At 41.2% G+C, this 14,243-nt stretch overlaps 1 pseudogene; it reads left to right on the forward strand.

The window, feature by feature from the left end:
* The first annotated feature begins 13,209 nt into the window (after positions 1-13,209).
* On the forward strand, positions 13,210-13,559 carry LOC102874543 (annotated as a pseudogene).
* Positions 13,560-14,243: the final 684 nt, after the last annotated feature.

Genomic DNA, 14,243 nt, shown 5'->3' on the forward strand with positions numbered 1-14,243 from the left:
ACCCAAAATCTCTGTAAATGTTTATGAAAATTAATAAAATATATAGAGAAAAAAAGAAATTACTGTTTTTAAAGCTATCCACTTGTGGTATCTCTGATATAGCTGCTAGATAACTAAGACAGATAGGATAGGTTTAATTATCCTTATTTCATGCCTGAGGAAAACAAGTCTCCAGAGTTGAAGTACTTGCCTGAAGCAGGACAGTCAGACCTCTCAGATTCAGTAATCCCACATCCAGGGCTCCTTTCCCATTGCAAGTCCACCTAGAAAGTAATTGCATATAGTAAGCAAACAGGATAAATTGATACTTGTTTTTGTTATTGTGTTAGGGGCCGTCAAGTTGACTATAACTCATAGCGACCCTATGAGCAACAGATCTTCTGTAGAAGATAGGCCTTGCTCTATCCTGTGCCATTCTCATCATCTCTGATACAATTGAGCCCATTGTTAAAGTCACATGTCAATCAATCTCATGAGGGTTTTTCTCTCTTTCCCTGACCTTCCACCTTTTCAAGCATACTTTCTTCCAAGGCCTGGCACTTCCTAACAACATGTTCAAAGTATGTGAGATGAAGCTTTACCATCCTTGCCTCCAAAGAGCATCATGATTGTACTCTCTGTGACATATTTGATTGTTGCTTTGCCAGTGCATAGAAGAAGGTTTAGTACTCTTCTCCAGCCCCACAACTCAGAGGCATTCATTATTCTTCTTCTATAATTCTTATTCATGGTTCAACTTTCAGATGCATAACACATAACTGGAAAGATCCTGGCTTGGATCAGATTCACCCGATGTCATTGCTCTTTAGCACTTTTTAAAAGTTCTAAACATCAGATTTTCCCAGTGCAGCACATCTTTTGCTTTCCTGGCTGTTAGTACCAAGGGTATTGATTGTGAGTTCAAGTATAATGACATTTTGACAATTTCAATTTTTTTTCCTCCATCCATCATGATGTTTACTGAGAAAATAAAATGTATTAATACAGAGAATTTCATGGTAAGGAATTGTGCTGCCAAAGAAAAGGTACATAGTTCAAATACACCGACTGTTCCACAGGAGGAAAATGGGCAATATCCTCGCATGCAATTTACTGCCTAAGCTATGGCTCCATTCCAAACAACAGTACCCAACAATAACAACACAGAGAAATTCCTGGTTCTTTCCAGGATTAACTAAAATATATTCCTGCTTTATTGTGTAAAAATGAACCTATATAAGAAGACAATATTGATTCACAAACTAAAACAAAAAGTAATAATAGTGATGTGTTATCAGGTTCGAGTCAACTACACTTGTAAATTGTAAGCCATCTACAATTTATAGTGATTAGATTGTCATTAGAATACAATTGTGTTAAATACATTCTATTATTATGTCAATTAGTCCTTACAAGGAACTTATGAAGAAGATACGCCCACTATCCCTATTTTACAGATAAGGACACTGAACTATGGCAATGTTTAGTAATCTAAGTCAGAGAGGAAAAGATAATGAAGGCAGCATTTGAATCAGGATCTGACTTGAAAGCTGAAGTTTATAGTGCTGAATTTGCTTTTTCTTATCTTTAACAACAGAAAATCAGCTTGATCTCAAAACCAAATGACAAACTTGTATGTTCTCTGATTAGGGCTGTAGCTCAGTCAGGAAATGTTAAGTGATACCACACAACTCTCATCAAATACCTGAGTCATTTCTCATAAAAATCTTTTTATGCTTTTAAAGGCAAGAGGGGTTATTTCATTTTACTACCTTTTCCTGCACTCACTCACTGTTGGTGAGTCAGTTTGACACATATCAACACTCCATTGGGTTTCTGAGGTTATAAACTGCAATAGAAAGAGGTTGCCCATCCTTCTTCCTCAGAGTCGCTGGTGGAATCAAACAACTATCCTTCGGGTTAGCAACACAAGTTGCTATGGACTCGGCCACAGGAAGTCTCTTCTCCACCTGTGGTATGGAAATGCTTTCCTTATGTCAGCTAAACCCCAAAACCTCTGGGTTTCCACTTCTGGTTCTCATTTCAACTTTGAAGATCCACAAAAACTATTCCTCTTCCATGTGATATAAAACTTACAGACATTTATAGAACACTTCTGAGCATAGTCGGCTTCAGGATAAAGAAAAACAGTTCCTCTAACTCTTTACCTAATGACACAATTTCAACTCCATTAGGCTGTGAACATGCTTGTTTTAAAATGAAATATGATTCTCCATATGTGGTCAACCTACAGTAGAGCAGGATTATTTCCACTCTTCCCCTAAATGCCCTGTACCTCCCAGAAACCCATTAGCTTTCTGGTACCTCACTGTTAAGTCCCATGGAGTTTGCAATCAACAAACACCCAATTTCACACAGATGCTTCTAACTTTTATTCCCCACTTTTCCACCCTAGTACAGTGCTTCGTCTTTTTCAGATCAAAGTCAAATACAAAGGTTTATTTTTCTCTCTATTGCTTTATCTTTTTTAAAACTATTTTTTAATGTTTTTCATATAAGAATTTCTTGCTTCACCTTTATTTTTTTTGGATTTTTTTTCTATAATTATATTTTATTAATTTTCATAAACATTTACAGAGATTTTGGGCTTCCACTCATTCATTGTTGCACTTCACCTTTATTGAAGTAGATTTGGCTCCTGAATTCTAATCTGAGAAAATTTTAAGACCAGTACATTTAAGACATTATAAAGAAATTGAACTTGTCCTTTGTCATATCTATACAACAGCTAAAATGAGTGAGCCACAATTTATTCAACTCTTCCACTGCTGACAGGCATGCAGACTTTGGTCCTTTCTTGATTTTCTAATTTGCTTTACCACCGTAAGCGATGCTACAAGAAATGTGCTTGAGCATACGTCCTCACACACTGGTATTTCCTTTCAAAAGATTAAAATCTTTTCTCTGAAGCAGAATTGTTGGGTTAGAGGGTATCTGCATTTGTAATCTTAATAGGTATTTGCCAAATTATTTTACCAAAAGGTTGGCACAATTCACGCACCCTGCTGGTAATACACAGAGGGAATAACAGGAAGAGTTAGAAATAGATGAAGAAATTAGCATAAAAAAATAAGAACAGGAGAGTAAATTGAAGCTAGGTGTAAGGTATGCTCTTGAAATTGTCATTACTGCACATGTGTCATTTTGGAAAATCCTGGCAGTGGGGGGAAGACCCACTGACTGAAAATTCTCTCTTAAAGCTTTCTGTTACTAAGTCTCCTTAAGAAATCTTCTCTTCCTCTGGAATTCTGAAGTGTTTGCATTTGCTATGATCTCTGTTTGTGTTATTTGTGAGTCCATTAGTCACAGGGGATCGCTGGCCAGTAACCCTGCTATTGTTACAATGAGTTGTCATTCAAGACTTCCATTGTCATCTGCATTTTCCTGTTTCAAGGGCTCAATCTTGGAGATAAAGTCACTAGAGTTCTTGTCATGGACTCATTAACCAAGTAGCTTTGATTACTTACTCAGAAGTTTGATGTTTCAGATTCTTTTACTGTAAAAATGGATATAACTTTTTTTTTGCAAGTTTTGAAATTAGCAACACAATGTATATAAAGTGCCTGGCAGAGAGCTTGGTTGCTGGGTAGTTAATCATCATACATACCAATAAGGACAAACAACCTATCATTTACTAGATAATTATGTGCCAAGCATTTTACACATATTATCTTACTTGAGCCTAAAATTTTGATTCACACATGCAGCCAGTCAATAAACATGAGTAGAATAGGTTTGTTTCTGTCTCTTTGGCTCTAATTCATGGTGACCCCATATACAACCAAACTAAACTTTATCTGGCCCTGTACTATCTTTACTATTGTTAGTATGTTCAAGTCCATTGTTGCTGCCGTTGTGAATTCTGAGTGGCTTCCATTCCAATCATGGCACTCATATCAGACAATATACCCTTGTGATACATTAAGTTTATAGTGGCTGATTTTTGAACGTAGAATGCCAGGCCTTTCTTGCTACTCTGCCTTAGTCTGGAAGCTCTGCTGAAACTTGTCTACCAAGGAGGACCCTGCTGGTATTTGAAATACTGATGGCAAAGATGCCAACACCACAGCAACATGCTCGCCACCACAGTATGACAAAGTTAGAGAAGGGTAATGGATGTATTCTCATGACTCCTATTTTAAAGATGAGAGAATGAAGAGTTGAGTGCTTATGCAACTTGCTTTAGGTCACACAGCTAGTTATTGTCAGATTAGAAACTGGAACCTGGGTCTAATTATAAAGTTGTCTCTCAGTGAATGTATGTATGTTACTATGTCAGTGATTATCATTACTGTACTTACCAATAATCTTGTTGATTGCCTTATTTTACACAGCTTCAGTCATGAGACTTGATATCGAAACCTCCGAGTGGCTACTTGGAGAACGGGTGGATGAAGGCACATACACCACTTTAGCATGCACCCAGTACCCCTGTCTCAAGGAGCCAGAGCACCACAGGCTGCTGAGTCCACTCAGAATTCCTGCTGAGGTTGGGCAGCAAGTCAGATCAGTGAACATATGTGAGACGCCAGAAGGTGGCAGTGTAGTGGTGCCTGGAGAGGTGTGCCCGCAGGTGGACTGGAGCCACTGGCTAGGGCCCCTGAGAAGGTTCAGCCTTGGGGAAGAAGGATTTGGGAAGGTTTCAGCTGTGTTCCTGAGACCTGAGACCCTCTAAACTTGGATTTCAATTCAGACACATGGCAAAAGCTCAGTGATTCCCCTGCCACCATGACATGGTCATGGCCATGGGCTGGACAGACCCACAGCTCTTGGGCCATGATGTGCTTTTGAGGTTCATGAATTTGCTTGTGGGACAAGGGACTGGGGACCCCTAATATCTTACCAAGGGATTTGATGTTGCTAAGTTGAGAGTACTATCTTTCTTAAAACTAAAATTATTATTCATATATGTGAATCATGACCACTCCATAAATATTGGCAGGTACTATTATTTTGGCTATTTCTGTCTATTTGGGTCTAAGCTTTGTGTGTATTTTTTCAATTGCTTCTTGTGCTTCTGCAAGTTGGACAATGGCTAAAGATGACAGAAGAAGAAGCAATGCGTTTGAGTTGTGGTGTTGGAGAAGAGTACTGGATATCCTCTGAACTGTCCAAAGAACAAATAAGTCTGTATTGGAGGAAGTGCAACTCGGGGGCTCCTTAGAGACAAGGATGGTCAAACTTCTCATACACCTTGGGTTTATTTTCAAAAGAGTCTAGTCTTCGGAGAAAGACATCATGTTGAGAAAGGTAGAGAGTCAATGAGAAAGACTCTCAAAAGATGGATTGTCACAGTGATTACCATGATGGGCTTGGTCATGAGGGAGTTTGTGAAGACGGTGCAGGACAGGCCAAGGTTCAGATCTGTTGTTCATAGGGTCACTATGAGTTGTTAGTTGACTTGCCAGCACCTAACAACAATAACAACTTGACTTTAACTCATGGGAACCCATGAACCACAAAGTAAAAACTTACCTGGTCCTGCACCCTCTTTTAACGCTGTTGGTATGATCCATTGTTAGAGTCCTTGTGTATCTTGAGTGCCTTCCAAAGCAGAGCCTCCTTGTCCAGCCTCTGTCAGAAGATATTCTGGTCTATCAGTACCAGTGGAACTGAGAGTTGAAGGAGCCTGTATTCATTTGACAAATTCAAAGACTACATTAACTTTCATGATGTAGAAAATGCTGACATTTCAAACTCTAGTTTCCTCTCCTTGTGCTTTGTGTTTTAGCAGAAGGGTTTTCTGCCCCCCTGCCTCTTAGATAAAACCTTCCTTCTAGCTCTTGATTCAAAAAGATGCACTAAATACAAGTTAAAGTGAAATCTCTTCTCCCAGATGAACCACGAGGATGAATCTTTCAGGTCTGTTTCTGCTTTCACACTGGCAGTTCTGCCTATGATCTCTGCACCCAAATCTGGTACCTTTCCTATCTCAAGCTCACTCTCTTCCTCTCTCCTTCTTCTCTTAGACTTCAGAAAACAGCAGTATGCCCCTCCGTAAAGGAACCACTTACATAACTCTTCCTGTCATTCTCTAAAGGATGTCAGTGTACTTGGCTTGATGTTTTCTAGACTGAAATTTACACTCAACACTTCAAAGTATCATAGGAAAGCCTGTTGAAAAGGCCAACACGATGCTCAGAAATTCTAATAAGCACTAGACTATATTCACAAATAGAATCATCCCTTCAAATCCTCTGCTGAGGGATTATGAGACAGTAATTAGAATAATAGAGATAGTATCCCCCCAAATGAAACTAATTTCTACTCTCTCCAAAAGTTTTCATTAAATTCAAGGGGAATAGCACTGGCATGGTGGCAGAACATGTGGACTGGAACCAGCTCCTTTCTGGGCTATGTGGGCTGGTCTTTCTCTTACTTTACATCCTTATTTGTAAAATGGGGTGTTTGAAACCTCTCACACAGAGTTTTGAGGAGGATCAAATGCAATGATGTATGTGAAAACTGTAAAGCTGCTGAATATCTTATAACTGAGGGCTCCCCTCCTTTTCCTCAGATGTTGATTGCTGAGATAGAGACATTTGAATGGGCTTCATCGTAGAAGAGAGGACGCAGAGCTGAGATACATTGAGTCATACTGGGAAGCCAGCTTTGATCTCTGCATCACAATCTCGTTATCTGTGAGGTTTGGCTTGAGGAGATGATCATGACTACCTTCTCTCAGCCTGTGATTTGAGGTTTAACCTTTAAATTCAGCAGCCTCTCTTTGTGACTTATCTAAGCCCCGGGAGGTGACGGCAGCCTTTCTCTTTCTATCTTGGTAGGCTGGATGGCAGCACAGTGGATTCTGGTTCACATGACTAGCATCTTGCTCTGTGCTATACTTTTCAAATTTGGGATCCCGTTTATCCCCACAAAAGTCTTGTGAGTTTGGTTAGGTCGTGATTATCATCTTCATTTTCCAGAAGATTACAGTGAATGCAAAAGTAGAGAAATCTCACATCACCCAAGGTGTTGGATGATTAGTGGCTGAGCAGAGAACTCAGTCCAGCTCAAAAAGCCACGTCTTACCTCTCTTCTGCATCTACCCTCATCAGATCCACCATCACCTTTTGTTTGAGATGTAACAGCTTTATAATAAACTTACCTCCTTCCTTCCATCCTTGCCCCATGCACAGGCTCTTCAACACAGCACTCCCAGAGTAATGATTTAAGTCAGAGCACATCCCTTCTCCACTCATAACTCTCCAAGAGCTCCCATCCCACTAGGTGTAAATTTGCACACTGACCCAACACCTCATGTGGTCATCTTTCTGACTTCTATCTCTCATTCACTTCACTCCAAACCTATCAGTCTCTTTATTGCTTTTTTTTTACATGCCAGGCCCCTCAGGACTGCCATTCCCTTGACCTGAAACATCTTCCCACAGGTTATGTTCACAAAGTCTCCTAAACTTACTTTCTTGTTGTTATCATGTGCTGTCGAGTAGAAATCAACTCACAGCTGACCCTTGAGTCAACTTTCAGAGGCTGCAGATCTCGTGGGAGGAGATTGCCCATCCCTCTTCTGCAGAGCAGCTTGTGGATTTGAACTGCATGCCTTCGCGTTAGCAGTGCAACTCCTTCCTACTAGACCACCAGAGCTACCTCAACATTCTTTGTTGTTGTTAGGTGCCTTCAAGTTGAATATGACTCATAGTAACACTATGAACAAAAGATCTGAATTATGTTCTATCCTGTGCCATCCTCACACTTCCTGACACACCAGAGCCCGTTTTTGCAGTCATCAGGTCAATCCACCTAATTGAGGGACTTCCTCTCCTTCACTGACCCTCCACCCTTTCAGCATCATGTCCTTCTCCAAAAGTTTCTCCTAGCAACATGCCCAAAGTATTCTTGCCTCCAAAGAGCACTCCAGCTACACTCTCTCCAAGACCTATCTTGTCAACAGCTTCATCTTGCTTGGATCCACAGTTAACATCTTTGATTATCAGCAGTCAGGAGGTAAGGAGATTCACTGGAAAAATCTGCCGTTAGAGACCTCTCCAAATTATTGAGGAGTAATGATGTCAGTTTGAGGGCTAGGGTGCGTTTGATTCAGCCCATGTTCTTTCTGATTACTTGGTATGCATCTGAGATCTTGACAATGAATAAGGAGGACAGAAAAAAGAATTGATGCCTTTGAGCTGTGGTGTTGGAGAAGAGCACTGAATATCTATGGATGATGAAAAGATAACAACTTTCTTTGGGTATCTCAAATATCACCCAATTAGAAAGATCTTTCCCAGCCACTATATACAATTCAATTTCTGCTTATCTTCCTACATTTCCCCCCGCAGCACTCTGACCCGCAAGCATATAGAGCTTACTTTTTAAATTGTTTGCTATTCATTATCTCTTTGCCCTCCTAGAATTGATACTCCCTTATGACAGAGGTGCTGGCTTGTTTGGGCTGGTCTATTCCTACTGCTTAGAACTGTTCTGGCACACAGCAAGGCTAAGAGGGATACTTGTCAAATGCATAGATAAACTGAAACAAAGCACTGAAGTATCTAGAACAAATCACGAAGGTGACAATTTGCCAAGCTCTGTAAAGGAAATGATTACAGGAAAATGGGCTGTTAGGAAGAATTGCAGGGTTTGGGTATATGTTCATGAAAGGTGGGTTTGGTTTTATCAAGAAGGACAACCCTCTCTACCCTCTCTACTCAATCACTGTTTATAGATTACTGAACCCACCTCATTCAGGTGGGGTTGCATCCAAAACAGCACCAGGGCTCAGAGCAACTGACTGTCCTCGTGCTTTTGCACACGTCCCCTGGGCCTTGATTTCTATCCTCAGCCCCCAACATGAGGGACTCTTATTCAGTCTCCAAGGTCAGCTCCCCACCTCGCCTTTTCCTCAATCGTGCTCACTACGGTGCTACAGTACTTGATCTACATCTCTTTCTCCCCCTGGTAAAATATGACAGCGAAGGTCGCATCTTTGATGTTATTATGATCAGGAATGACCTAGACAAGCTAGGAAAACTAGTCACGCAAAAGAAAAACTTCCTGAGAGATCCTGTCTTTTTCCTTTGTCTTTCTAGAGTCCAGTTGAGACATGGATGGGGAAGTGTTCGTTAAGTGGAAAATGCATAATTACATACTCCAGCTTTTAGGGATTGGACTCTATTCCCTTTGAGCCTCTTGAAGATGAGCTCTCTGCAGTCCAGACAAAGAGAAATAGCAGCATGAGCAAATTCTGTTTGAAACAGAAGGGTCTTTCATGTTTGCCCAGCAGGCTGGTAGACCCAGAAGGACACAGCCTTAAAACATGCAAACCAATACACAGGTGATTTGCAGTCTTCAGTGTCTTGCTGCTACAAATGTGGCTGATGAACTAGCAACTGTGGCACTAGCCAGAAACGTGTTAGAGATGCAGCAACTCAGGCTCCAACTTTAACCTTCTGAATAGAATCAGTGTTTAAGTAAGATTCCCCAACTGGTAGGTACACAAAAATAAAATTTGACAAGTACTGCTTAAGGGCACCTTAGAAACCCCTGTGGATCAAGGGCATGCCTGCCTTCCCCAGGCTCACTCCTGCAAATCCTCATGCAGTATGTTGCCAGAGATCTGAATTTCAGACATTTGAATTTGAAAAAAAACCCAAAATTTGTAACAAAGATTGAAAACTCCTGGGGATATATTTTTCTATTTCCTTCTTACTTCAGCAACCTGTATTGTGTACTACCAAAAAACATCGATTTTAAGACAACCTCTGAATGTGCAGAATCAGAATCTTGGAGGAAGGCTGTTGCTGCATGCTGTTGAGGTGATTAAGACTCACAGTGGCCTCACGCAAAAGAATACAACTGCCCCATATGGCTTCCTTTGTAGTTATCTTGATTAGAAAAGATTACCAGATCTTTCCCTGTGGAACTTCAGGGTGGTTTCAAACTGTCAACCTTTTGATTAGCAATGGAGCAACCATGCAATCATTGTTCTAAAGGGTGTCTCATTGTTACTATTGTTAAGTGCCATCAAGTACGACTCATGGTGACCCTATGAACAACAGATCTAAACTCTGTCTTATCCTGTGTCAACCTTACAATCTCTGACACACTCAAGACCATTGTTGTAATCACTGTGTCAATCCACCTGGTTGAAAGTCTTCCTTTCTTTCAATCTCTCCCCACCTTTCCAAGCATAATGTTTTTCTTTAAGGAACATCCTTTCTAAGCAACATGCCCAAAGTATGCAAGACAAAGCTTCGCCATCCTTGCCTCCAGGAAGCACTCTGGCTGCACCTTCTCGAAAACATGTCTGCTTGTACTTTTGGCAGTCCATGGGATGTCCAATACTCTTTTCCAACACTACAGCTCAAAGGCATCAATTTTTCTTCTGCCATCCTTATTCATTGTCTAGCTCTCAGTTGCACAGCGAATGATTGAAAAGACCAAGGTCTGGATCAATTGTACCTTAGTCCTCAAACTGACATCATTGCTCCTCAGTAATTTGTAGAAGCTCCTTACTATAGACGTTCCCAGTACAATATGTCTCCTGATCTCCTGACTGCTGGTATCAAGTATATTGATTGTAGATTTAAGTAAGGTGAAGTTGCTGACAGTTTTACTCTTTTCCCCATCTTACCATGATATTGCCTATCAGTAGAGTGGACCCTGAAATCAATATTTTCAATACGTTTTTCCATAAGATTTTTATGTGTATACACACACACACACACTCACACACTCATTGCCTTCAAGTTGGAACAGACTCAGTTGATCCTCCACTGGGTTCCCAAGGGTGTAAATCACATGAGAGGAGGTTGCCTCTCTTTCTCCTGAGGAATTCTCTTTCATGACCTATGGTACATATATTACCACCAATATTTTCAACGTATCCGGTATCTACTGGCCATGGAGTTGATTCTGACTCATGGTAACCCTCCATTGGGTTTCCAAGGTTCTATATTAATACAGAAAGATCCTGTCTCACCTGTTTCCTCCAAAGAGTGAGTGGTAGATTCGAACCACCACCACGTCCATCAGTAGCCAAAAAGTGCTAATACACCATTAGCTTTCACCTGATGGGGACTCATGTAACTGTAAAAGAAGAGTCTCACCTCATCAATCCTGCCTCCAGAGTTTACTTGGGACAGACATATCCCACATAATTGTATGAAAAAATCCTATTACCTCAGTTTCCCCCCTTCATTCGAACCATTCATCTTTTATTTGTCAATTGTGCTCTTTAACTATTTTGTCACCTGGGTTCCTAATTTGAGCATAAAGTCCCTTTTGAAATCAGTTCTTGAATAAAATGATAAATATAAAATAAAAATGAGTATTGTGATTAAATAAGGAGGCTGGAGGGCTCAATGTTTTACCATTTGACTACCACCTGAAAGGCTGATTTGAATCTACCAGATGCTCTGAGGTGGCAGACTGCTTCCAAAGATTTACAGCCTCAAAAACTACATGGGGCAGTCCTTTCAGGTCACCGTGATTCAGAATTGACTTTATGGAAACAGACTATGTTTAGGGATCAAATTGTTTATGTAACATTGCATAAAACAAACTTCCATAGAGTTTGTGTCATCTCAGAGTTTTTTAGAATCTCTAACATATCAAAGAGCACTGTGAGTAGACCTGAGATATAGCATCCTATGAACAAGATTTTTAAAAACTCAAACATTAAGTGTATTAGAGTTGTTGTTGTTGTTACATGCCGTCAAGTCGCTTGCGACTCATAGTGAACCTATGTACAACAGCCCTAAACCTTGCTCTATCCTGTGCCAATCACACTGTCTCCAACACACCCATGCCGATTACCCCAGTCACTAAATCTATCCACCTCATAGAGGGTCTTCCCCTCTTGTACCGTCCCTCCACCCTCCCAAGCATGATATCCTTCTCCAAGGACCTGTCCCTCCTTACATGTCCAAAGTATGTCAGACGAAGCCCCAGAATCCTTGCCTTCAAGGAGCAGCTTGGTTTAATCCTCTCCAGGATGAATCTCTTTGTTTTCTTGGCAGTCCAGGGTACATTCAATACTCTTCTCCAGCACCACAGCTCAAAGGCATCAATTCTCCTTCTATCCTCCCTAGTCATTGTCCAACTCGCTGATTAATTAACAAGTGATTGCAAAGACCATAGCCTGTATCAGGCGCACCTTAGTCTCCAGAGAGACACCATTGCTCTTCAGTAATTTGGAGAGGTCCCTAATAGCAGACTTTGCCATCGCAATACATTTTTTTTACTTCCTGGCTGCTGGTGTCAAGAGTGTTGACCATGGAGCCAAACAGACTAAAGTTGTTAACAATCTCAATCTCTTTATCATCCATCCTGATGCTACCAATTGGTCCAGTGGTGAGAATCTTTATCTTCTTGACATTTAGTCTCAATCCATACTGAAGGCTGCAATCCTTGACCCTCTGCAGCAAGCGTTTCAGGCCATCCTCAGTTTCAGCAAGCAGGGTTGTGTCATCTGTATAACACAGATTGTTAATAGATCTTCCACCAATCCTGATGCCACACTTCTCTTCATAGAGCCCAGCCTCCTGGATGATCTGTTCTGCATGCAGGTTGAAAAGGTATGGAGATAGGACACATCCCTGGCATACACCTTTCCCAATTTTGAACCATGCGGTGTTTCCCTGCTCTGTTCTGACAACTGCCTCTTGGTCCAACCACTTGGCCAACTGACTGGAAGAAATCTATATTTGTTCCCATTCCAAAAAAGGGTGACCCAACAGAGTGAGGAAACTGTAGAACAATATCATTGATTTCACATGCAAGCAAGATTCTGCTGAAGATTATCCAAAAATTACTGGAACAGCACATCAGCAGAGAACTGCCAGAAGTCCAGGCTGGGTTTAGAAGGGGTCGTGGTACTAGAGATGTTGTAGCTGATGTTAGATGGATCTTAGCTGAAAGCAGGGAATACCAGAGGAATGTATTACAGTACAAGAGCCAATAATCGGAGCCCTGGTGGGCTGGTGGGAAGAAGCTGTGCTGCAATCCTGAAGTCATGTGGTTCTAATCCACCAGCTGCACTGCAGGAGAAAGATGAGCAATCTCCTCACCTAGTAACCGCCTCTGAACAACACTGCTATCAAGTCAAATTTGACTCCTGATGACTCAGCATGTGATGTCTGAACTTACCGAATGGTACTCAGCAACAAAAGCCTGGCAATATCTTTTCATAAACATCACAGCCAAGAAAAACCCTGCAGGCAGAGGCGCCTGGGAGTTCGTCAGGCAATGGCAGCGCCCAGCTTGCGGGGACGCCTAAGGGAAACCCGAAAAAGCCTGTCCTCAAGCCCAACAAGTCCCTCATTCTAGCCAACCGCGTCGGGGAGCGGCGCCGAGAGAAGGGCGAGGCGACCTGTATCACAGAAATGTCAATTATGATGGCTTGCTGGAAACAGAATGAATTCCGCGACGAAGCGTGCAGGAAAGAGATTCGGGACTTCTTCGAGTGTGTTTCAAGAGCCGAGGCAGCCCGCAAGATGACGTCTACACAGGACACCCTGGGAGAGTCTGGGAGTTTATCTCCCAAAAAACTGAATAAATTATTAAGAAGTTTTCCTAACAAACCTTATGTCAGTTGAAAATGAAGACATGTTTTTAGTTATTGGATTATAATTCCTGAGAACTACATGGAGATGTATTTGTATGCCCTCAGTGAAGGGCAGTACTAAGCAAATGGGTTTTGTTTTGTTTTTTTGCACCCTCTGGAATCATGGTCTTGTGGTGCTTGCTTGGAAATAAAATCATGGTCTAGTGGTGGCTATGTGAAAATAAAATCCTTTGAAGAGAAAAAAAAAAAAAAAAGAAAAACCCTGCAGAGACGTTCTACTCTTGAACACATGGAGTTGCCATCAGGTTAAATGGTTTCTTACAAAGTATACATACAATTTTATTTAAGAAATTAAAATCTCATTTATTTTTGAGAGGACTATTATTAGTACAGATGAAGAAAGAGGAGTTGAGATGAATTACCCAGGCTTGCCCCAGCAGTCCGTAGCCAAGCTCAAGCCATTGTGGTTACTCAGAAAACAGTGGTGGAGCTTCCAAGCACTGACTCTTCTGAATGTTCTCTTTGCCACCCCACGTGAGAAATACCCTGACATGAAAACCAGCCACAGAAAGCAGGCTGCTCTGTGTGGGCAGAGCAAGATTACAATGAGTTCCACATAAAGTAATTGATGCAAAGGCTTAAAGATGAACTCATGGCCCCTCCTTCAGGTGTCTTTGAAGCAATCTTCACAGAGACCATTGCTCTAGGAAATCAG

This window comes from Elephantulus edwardii, unplaced genomic scaffold (assembly GCF_000299155.1).
Source record: "Elephantulus edwardii isolate Elephantulus edwardi_28Jun2011 unplaced genomic scaffold, EleEdw1.0 scaffold00264, whole genome shotgun sequence".
NCBI classification, from domain to species: Eukaryota; Metazoa; Chordata; class Mammalia; order Macroscelidea; family Macroscelididae; genus Elephantulus; species Elephantulus edwardii.